Source organism: Hylaeus volcanicus, chromosome 5 (assembly GCF_026283585.1).
Source record: "Hylaeus volcanicus isolate JK05 chromosome 5, UHH_iyHylVolc1.0_haploid, whole genome shotgun sequence".
In the NCBI taxonomy this organism is placed as follows: domain Eukaryota; kingdom Metazoa; phylum Arthropoda; class Insecta; order Hymenoptera; family Colletidae; genus Hylaeus; species Hylaeus volcanicus.
In genome coordinates, this window is record NC_071980.1 from 28,799,202 (window position 1) to 28,808,860 (window position 9,659).

The 9,659-nt window shown below is 50.0% G+C and overlaps 1 protein-coding gene across 4 annotated transcripts in view; it reads left to right on the plus strand.

The window, feature by feature from the left end:
• LOC128877190 (focal adhesion kinase 1) overlaps positions 1-9,659 on the plus strand; it is a 34,710-nt gene that overhangs the window by 6,111 nt on the left and 18,940 nt on the right. The window contains exon 1 of one of the 4 annotated variants that reach the window (XM_054124295.1): positions 765-1,283. The exons of 2 other annotated variants lie outside the window; for them this stretch is intronic. The gene's annotated coding sequence lies outside the window, so the exon portion shown is untranslated. Of the gene's footprint in view, positions 1-764; positions 1,284-1,789; positions 1,852-9,659 lie in introns of those variants that run through there. One more of the 4 variants, XM_054124297.1, reaches the window with a different exon arrangement.

Sequence of the window (9,659 nt, forward strand, 5' to 3'; positions counted from 1 at the left end):
TATATATATATATATATATATATATATATATATATATATATATATATGTCATAAGCCTTTGAATATTTCTTAGAAATTGGCACGAACTTTCTGGACAACCTAATACATTGTTTTACCGTGGAATAACTAGTAACGCGTCGAACTCGAGCTACCGCGAACACCTTCGCCGCGAGCTCCACTCCACGTGTTCCATGTTTCGGAGGCAAATACGACGATTGCACACCTGTCGAAAGGTCGTCGCATTGCTCCAAGACGGTTCGAGGATAGAACGCCGACGCCTCAGCCTTTCGCACCCCGTGCTTTCTTCGTTTCACGAATGAACTAATAACAAAGCGACCCTAAGATAAAAAGGTAAGCGTGACGAAGCCAGGAAGATAACCGAAAAAAACCGAGCCGAGCGAGCAACGAAACGTTGCTTGCCGCTGCGCAGAGGCGAATAAAATTCTTTTCGAGAGAACAAGTTTCGAATACCGTACAAAATCGAAACAATTTATTATTCGTGCCGAAAACGTCGTATTTTGATTCGAGAGACGAACGGTGATCCGTTTCAATCGTAATCATCGGTTGTTACCGTAATCAAGATTTGCCCATCGTTGGTTGGAAGGGGTAAAGAGGGGGTGAAAGAGCCTAAAGGTTGACCGGGAAAGAGTGTGACTGGCGAGCACGCGAATGAAAAGGACGAACGCAGGAACGCGTGAGCGAGAAGTGCGTGCGCAAGGGACACGGACGGTAGTCTCTCGCGGAGAAGCAGTCGCCGCCTCGCCGCAAAGCTGCCAGCATCGAACAACCGAAAGAAACGCGTCTCCGGCACCCTCCTCTGTCGCTTTTTCTTTGGTTCCTTCAAAAGTGGGCAATTTTTTATTCGAACAATACCCGACGAATAAATCCAAAATATAGCAATACAGTCGATCGAACGGTTAAATTTGTATTTGTTCGCCGCGACGAATTTCATTTTATGATACGACACGCGATGTTTATATTACGAAACGTAAGAGTATTGCCCTCCTTTGTTTCCCCAACCCCTCTTCGCGTCCGTTTTTGTCGCGGCTAATGTTTGTGCCGCCTTCGCCAATGTTACCGTTATTGAGGCTCGTTTCTCGCAATCAGTGACGGACGTCAATCGGCTGTCGCGATCTCGCGACGTCGAAACGTGCGATCGGTTACGTGGAATGGAACGGTCTCGCAGAGATACGAGACCAGTGATATCGATGTAGTGTAGTGTGGTGTAGTGTCTGTGCGCGATTCAAGAGCGTCGAGCGTGAACGAAACATCGAAGATAAACGGTACAATAAGTACCGGTGATCGTGATCGCCGGAAAAGCTTGCGTAATTAGAGCTTTTATCGAGAAATCGCGATCCGTAATGCTCGACCGTCCAAGTCAAAAATAGAGAACGCAATTATCGTTATTATTACAAATTGGTGCGTACAAATTGAATCGAAGACGTAAAGGGGGGACGCGTAGGAAACGTCTACGTATACGTATAGCATAAGACAATAAAGGTGAACATTCTATCCGTGTTCCGTATCAATTAGAAATATTCCGTGAACGTTTCCGCTTCCCTGTTGATGGAGAAGCGTAATCAGCGTGGCGGGCAGGAACCGTTGAAAATTAATAGCGTTATGGTTAGCAGCGTGCACGCGGAAACCCGATGCTTAGCCGAAACACTAGAGATTCGTGATCGGTGGAAGCGGGTTCCACGAGTCGTAGTCGCTCCGAAAATAATCGTTATATTTTTACACGCGTCCCTTCATGCCCACTTCGCTGCCGCTGGAAGCAGCGCAAAGTGGCGTTAATTCGCTGTGAAGTAATACTCCGAAGATGTCACGCGTTCGTCGTCGCAACGAGGGACGGTAATTGCGCGCTATACAGGGTGTCCCGAAAATGTTGGAGGTCCTTGAAAGGGGTGATTCGGGAGGTGATTTGAAACAACTTTTTCCTTAGCGAAAATATTGTCCGAAGCTTCGTTGAGGAGATATTAACGGAAAACATTGACCAATCAGACGGCGAGGATGACGATGGAGCGCCCGCTGATTGGTCGGGGTTTTCTGTTAATATCTCCTCAACGAAGCCTCGGACAACAATTTCGCTAAGGAAAAAGTTGTTTCAAATCATCCTCCCGAACCACCCATTTCAAGGTGTTACAACATTTTCGGGACAGCCTGTATTTAGAATAGAGTTTGTATACAGGGTGTCCCGAAAATGTTGTAACACCTTGAAAGGGGTGGTTCGGGAGGTGATGCGAAACAACTTTTTCCTTAGCGAAAATATCGTCCGAAGCTTCGTTGAGGAGATATTAACGGAAAACATTGACCAATCAGAGCGCGAGGATGCCGATGGAGCGCTCGCGGTAGCGTATGAGCGCGGCCGCCTAGCGCGTAGGCTAAGCTCCACCGGCATCCTCGCGCTCTGATTGGTCACTGTTTTCCGTTAATATCTCCTCAACGAAGCCTCGGACAACAATTTCGCTAAGGAAAAAGTTGTTTCAAATCACCCCCTGAACCACCCTTTTCAAGGACCTCCAACATTTTCGGGACACCCTGTAGGTAACAGCGTTTGTCTTTCATGCCTTTTTCAAGTATTCGAAGAGCACTTGTCGTAACTACCTATCGTAGTTGGACCAACGGGGATTTTTCGTTCGCTTTCGATAAGAATCTACTCGATTTCCGTGCCATTACCGCGACAAAGGAACGAACCTCGTTTCTCTCGCAACGTCCAGAGAACCGTCGTTGGACGATGGTCGATGGTCGTGTCTGATTTTCGATAAACGTCGCTTCCACGTGACTTTATCGTTGCTCTTCGTCGCCGCAAACTTTCGCCGACTGTTTGCTCGCGTTTCATCGGAGCACAATGCGTCGTCGACATTCTCATACCGCTTGGATGCGCCGCGTCTCGACGTGTGCTCGCCGTAGAGCTGTCGTTCCCGCGCTTCGTGACGCGAGTCGAGAGAATCCGGAACGCAAAACTTTTATTTAAAAAATACGAATCTCCAGGTCACGAAGTCTAATTAAGAGATCATCGCAAAGTTTCGACCGTTGAAAACCAGACGCGTACAGCGAGAATCCGAAGCACGATCCGAATGACGAGATCATTCGATCGATTCGACTAGGAGCGAACGAAACGCGAGGAAGTCGAATATCTCTCGTTCCTTTCGTTCCTCTCGTTCCGTTCCAAGCCGTTGAATTGCATTCTTAAAACGTACGATTAGCGACGTTGCGATACACGCGGGCCTAGTTTAAAAAAAAAAAAAGAAAAACCTTGTGCAAACTCGTTTGCATCGCGACGCGCTTAGAAAAGGGGGATTTCTCTGAAACGCGCGGCCAACGGTGACGGGATTGTCATTGAAGAAAGTACCAGGCAGAACTTGCGAATATCTGACGAGGAGGATCTTCGATCCGGCGATCGCTGACGCAGGTGAACGAATCCTCGCTCTCACGATTCGCGTTCGCCTCTTTAGCCTGTCCATCGACCCTAACTAGCTATTTATATACACGAGCTTCTTGTCTCTGTGGTCGTCGTGGCTTCTGCGTATCTACGTCGACGAGATACAAGCGCTGTCCAGCGACCGTGTATTCGCGCGTCGCGTCGACGAGTTCGCTTTGCTCTCGCTACAGATACGTGTTCGCGGCCGCCCAATTATAAGCGCCACGGATATCCCTACGCGCTCGTGCCGTGGAATACAAATACGCGGATCGTCGGTAAACGCCACTTTCGTCGTATTCGAGTTTCTCGGGATATCAGGATCATCCGAAGGGCGATGTTTAGAGGCGAAAGAACTAGGCCTGCAGAAAACTCGGATGTTCCGAATTGCTCGCGAGCCGAGTCGAGCTTTCGATCGATGCGATTGTTATTACGAAGCCAGTTTTCGATCCGAGTCGAGTACTCGGAAGAAACGAGCAGCTCGGACAGAAGCGAGTTGCTCGAAAGAACCGAGTAAAGGTCGATTCAGACTATACGACACGGACCGTCACGTTTCGGCAACGTGAATCCGCCTTCTCCGAGGCGCTCGCTTCGGTCCGAGTTACTCGGTTCCTTCGAGCTGCTCGTTTCTTCCGAGTATATACTCGAACAGCTCTAGGAAGAACGCTTCCCGTCGAGTACTTTGGTTTCGACCGTTTCGAGTCGCCTGCGTATTATCGATATCTACAGGTTTCGGCCCTATCGGTAACGCGTAGGACCGACCACGCCTATTCTCTGCAGCTCTCACGTTTTGCTACTCCCTTTACCGCCGCACCGCGCCGGTTCTAATTCCGTAGCAAAAAGGAAGAAGCGCGTGCGGCCGTATAACGGGCAAACGTTTCGAGCCCCAGTCGCCGGCGGTGAATCGCGAAATTGCTCGCAATTAACGAGCCGGACGAAAAGAACTCGACGAGAATTCTTTGTTTCGTCGATCGACGCATCCGACCGCGACTTTCCGACCGAGTTCGTCGGTGGCTAAAGGGGTGGGTGGCCATTCGGCCGCTGGCTAAATTCGTAACGAAAAGAAGAGACCAAGGCGGCGAATACCGCGACAGAGGCAGCTGCCGAGAGAGGAGCCGCGAAACGGTTTGCGCTTCCGCCGATCTTATCGATGTCTCTGTTTCCGAGAGCTTCTGTGTTTACCCTGAAACCGCTCGACACCGTTTCTCCCACAGGCTATCCCGCCGTAAACAAGCTACTTTGGAACGATTTCCCGATAAGATTAGATGCAAAGTCCAATATATTTTATATCGGTTTCAGCGCGTTCACTTTGCGTTATCCGTGGACAAAGTCGGATCGCGGCACGAAGAATCAATTCTCGGCGTTCCCGTCCTTGGAATCAGCCGGCGATAAGCGTCAAAAAAGGAAACGGAGTAGTAGGATACGACGCGTACGCCATTTTGGACCACTGTCGTCACTCGTCGATTATGCCCTGTGCATAATTATGAGGGCGCAGCTGCGAGATGGCACGTACACACCTTTTTTCAAAACCACCGCTATGCACCTCCGTCACGCGGCCCTCTGCGTATTCTCGACGTGTATTAACACCGACGCGCTCGTGTTCGCAGCACCGGAGACCGGAAGTATCGCGATACGGCATACACCGGCGTCGCTTATGGCCACTGGATGTATCAGGGCCTCTGTTCGATGGTATCCGTTACCGGCCGTTCGATCTTACCAGAAATGGCCAAAACTTGAACGCGTACGCGTGAAACCGTCGCGCATTTTCAACGGAACGAGAATCGTTGAAAGGATGCCACTTCGTAATAACAATCGCATCACCCGCTCGTGCTAACGGCTGGTTCGATGAACTTGGAGATACTTTTGTCCACGGATCGTTACGCGCGTAATCCATCTCGACTCGTTTTATTTACGCTTCGGTTCGTTTTATTCTCCGACGAGTAGAACGGGAACAACGGATCGCTTCTGCTCTTACGCGATACAGTACGTTTATCATCTGTGCTATCGAGTCGAGCTCGACAGGTCTCCCCGGGTTCCTTTCTCGTCGCTCTTTTCTTAGTCGATTATTCCCGAACGAAATCGCTCCAACGTCAGGACGTCGCGATGTCATTCGTACCGTGTATTATAATTCGTATCTACCGACGACCACCGAATACGATATCTGCCCTGGAATCGTAATCGACGACGCGTTACGACACGAGTTCCGCGATGCTTGAAATGCAAGCACGCACCGTCGAAGGGGTGCGCTCGTCGACGCAGGTGCAATATCCTTGGCGAATGCGTGCGTCGAAAATCAACGCGACTATTACAAGCCGCGACGATCAAATATTCAAAGTGGCTCGTCCACGCGGCTCTAATCTGCTCCCGGTGTAATAATAATGAAACGAACGGGACCGTGCAGGAAAGACGCGAACGATAACCGGCCGATAAGGAGAACGCGTGGCGGCGGAACCAAGAATCGCTGCTCTCGTCGTTGCTCGCAGACCGGATGGCGTTGCACTTACTCTCCGCGTCGCTCGACGTACGCTATTGGCTCCCCGCAATTTCCAGTGGCGGTGCACGGTAGTTCGAAGTTCAAGGCCGTCTCGTGCATCGAGTCGTGTAATTACACCCGGGGAAACTCCTCCCGTGGAAAAGTACGTTCCCGGAGAACCGACACCGCCGTCTCGGTTGGGAAATGCCCGCGAGTCACGTTCCACGACGAAACGATCGCTTTCGTGTATCAGAGATTTTTACGATCGAAGATCGTTTTATTTTCGAAACCAGGGGTAGGGGGTGCTAACAGGGAAACGTAACGTTTGCGACATACAATAAAGCACGGATAGAGACAGGCACAAATGGATAGATACGAGATACTGGAATACGGTGGTGCTAACGGAGAAATGCTTTTTACCGAAGTTGATTCTCAATCTCTTGATTCTCAATCTCTTGATTCTGTTAATTTTGTCCAAAGTTTCTTTGTATAATGATATATAGTACATGCTTCGGTTCCTAAGAAGAGTCCTTGGCGAAGAATTTTGGTCTCGCGAACTCGGTTTCCGTCCGCGAACCTCGACTAGACGACGGAGTCGAAGGAATTTCTTTTTGTTCGCGGCAGGATCGTCCCGCCTCCTCTCTGGCTTCGTTTTAAATGCGAATTCTTTTCTCTCGTCAACGCTCGCGGCAGCTGTCAGCGACGAAGCCTCCGACCGGCCGCGGATCGATAATTCAACGTTCTCACGAACCCCGATCCAAAGAGAAGGAAACGAATGGACATTGCCGAGAAGCGAGGAGCGAGGCGTCCGCGTCGAGGGGTCGGCGAAGAGACGCGCGGAAAAAAGTGTGCTCTCTCGCCCCGCACGTTAATTTGCATCGGGGATACGCGTACACGTTGGGAACGAGAAGATCCCTTTTTGCCGGAGCACGTATCAACAAGGGTACGTAACGGTGAACGAGCCTCGAACCTCGAAGGGTACCGATAACACGCTCTTCGAGAGCCTCGTACTTGCCGCGTTTTCAGGATGGATATAGATCAACACGAATCTCTGCTAAAAAGAAGTCGGTTAAAAGACCTTATTCGGAACGACCGACTCCCAGAAAATCCGCCAGTTAAATAGGAGCGCGATCAATGGTCGTGTGCCGTTGTTGTATTCCGCTTGATTCGTTACTTTATTATTATTTAAGAAGTACAACGTCGAGGGAAATTGAACGAAGTTAACAAAGGTACTCGCGTGGTACTGACTATAGATCCTCGCGTTGAGACGGTTCGGACAATTCTCTGATTCGAAGGGAAAAATAGCGGGCTTTATAGGTTCGGAAAAGATAGAAAATGGAAGGATAGGAATTATCTCAAGTTTAGTGGTCGACAGAGGAGAGGTAGCGAGGTCGAGGTCCGGGATGACTAGTCAGGATGAAATCATCAGTTATCGAAGGAAGAGATTTGGAATGTTTGCTGCTGGAGTTTGAGAAGAAGTTGGAGGATGAGAAGAAGGCAGAGTTATATTAACTGAAGGTGATGCAAAGATTGTGTTGGCATACAACACCGTCGAAAGAATACCACCGACCAGCTAATTCTTACGATACCAAGTCTCTCTCGTCGTTATTCCGTCTCAACGAATATTTTATCCGTACGGTCAGAAGTGCACCTATCCCGGCGAGTTTTGCGGCAAGCTTCTCCATCTCACCGGGGGAGATTCGACGTTGGGAAAACGTGGCTCTTTATCGAGAAAACATAATACCGCGACGAGGGCTGGATAGAAATTCCTTCGATAGAGTCGGGGATCGATCGTGCTCTTCTCCGACGTCGTTTCTCTCCGTGATATTATTCCGAATCGAAGTTGTCGTACAGGATGCAGACGCGTCAAGATTACGCACGTGCCGGGAATTCTGGGATACCGTCGCCGCCGATTCTTTCGTCGGCGACTTTTGTAGAGGGAACTCGAATTTCCCGAGAATCGACCGAGCGCGTATTCGGCTGCAAACAAAGTAGACGGAAGTATCAATCCTCCTTCGCAGCGATAGGACCTTCTCCCGAAACACGTCCAATTTTCACTCTTGCTTCGCGAACGATTACTCGATTCGAATCTCCGTGCCTTATTTCTCGTTTAGACTCCTAGAATTACGACGACAAGAAAGATCGATTCCAGAAATTCTCGAGTACGAAAACACGAATCTAACGATCATCGATGGGATCGATATGCGCGCGTTAGTTCGCTCGAAATGGTTCCGGTCGGTCGAATCTCCTTGTGCGCCGTGGCTGGTGCCTGGACCCGGGTAGTTGGAAATTTTCAAGAGCCTGCGGATAGGTCACCGGCCTGGGTGTCGCAACGCGCATCGGTCGCGGTGAATACATATTCCATTCGTACTTGCAGGAAGCAGCGGGTGGGTTATGTATGTGCGTAGGCTCGAACGGGGGTTGCGGCAATTCCGACGAGCAAACACTCGAGGGTCGTTCGACGTTATCAGGGGGACGAACCCGGAGCTCGGGCTACTCGATAACGCGGAGTCTCGCGTTATTGTGTTGCTCGTGAAAATAGCCGGGCGAATTAACCCGTTCGGAGTCGAGACGAACGGATTACGATTCCCTCCTCGGTTAATGTGGTCGCCTGGATCTGGCCGATATACGGCTACGATACGTCGCGAAGAAAGTTCATTTTCGGCAAAATGAATTTTCAGCAGAGTAGAGAATTCTTTTTTCATTCTTACGCGGTCGCCTGGATCTGCCCGATATACGGCTACGATACGTCGCGAAGAAAGTTCATTATCGGCAGAGTAGAGAATTCTTTTTCGTTCTCACGCGTTCGAATGCAAACCACCCCCCGAAAACAAATTCGAAATTGAAACGCGCGCGCGCGCGCGTGCTCGAGCCGGTTCGGGCTGCGAATCGCCGGTGAAATGGATTCGAATAGTTCGGCTAACTGCGAAACTAATTTCGCAAATGGTACGAGATTTCTCTGGCCGGCATTGTAAATGAACTCGTATCCACCGCGCTCCTGGCAAACGTTTCGAGTTCCTCGGTTTGGATATTTCGTCGGGAACTACCCGGCTAGATGAAAATACCTAAATATCGATTCGTCCGACGAAGGTAACGCGAATCGATCGAATATCGTGACGAATAAAAATCACGGAAACACGCGTTGGATACAGACCTGCTGGAAAGGTTAAAGGTAACTCGTATCCTAGCACACGGTCCTATACGTGGGTTTTGTCTCGCGCGAGTGTACGAACAGAGCAGACAGTCTCTCGCCTACGCTCCGCTTTCGATAGGTCCTTCTTTTCTCCAAACGAAAAGAAGGATAAACTCCTGGTTAATTTTGTTCCGTGGTATCGTGCGGACGGATATAAAATGTTGCCTATTTTTCGATTCGGGAACAAGCAAGATAGACGATAATGGTATGATAAAGGCCGCAACGAACACTCGAGAAGGCCGCATGCGGCATTTAGATGGCAGATTCCCCACCCTAGACCTAGATAATACGTAAAAGAAGGTACTGTAGCGGTTCGGTAGCGGTCGGTTACTCGCAGGAGAACTCGCGGCGATCGGACGTTAACTTCGTCCCTGGCCGTGCGCGCGTGTATGTCGAGGAGGGGTTGCGAGCCGGTATCAGGATCGAGGGTAGGCGGCCTCGGCATCGAGGGTGGCCGACAGACACGGACGATTCGTGTGAGAGAGCGAGAGCGAGAGAGAGAGAGAGAGAGAGAGAGAGAGAGAGAGCGAGAGAGAGAGAGAGAGAGAGAGAGAGAGAGAGAGAGAGAGAGAGAG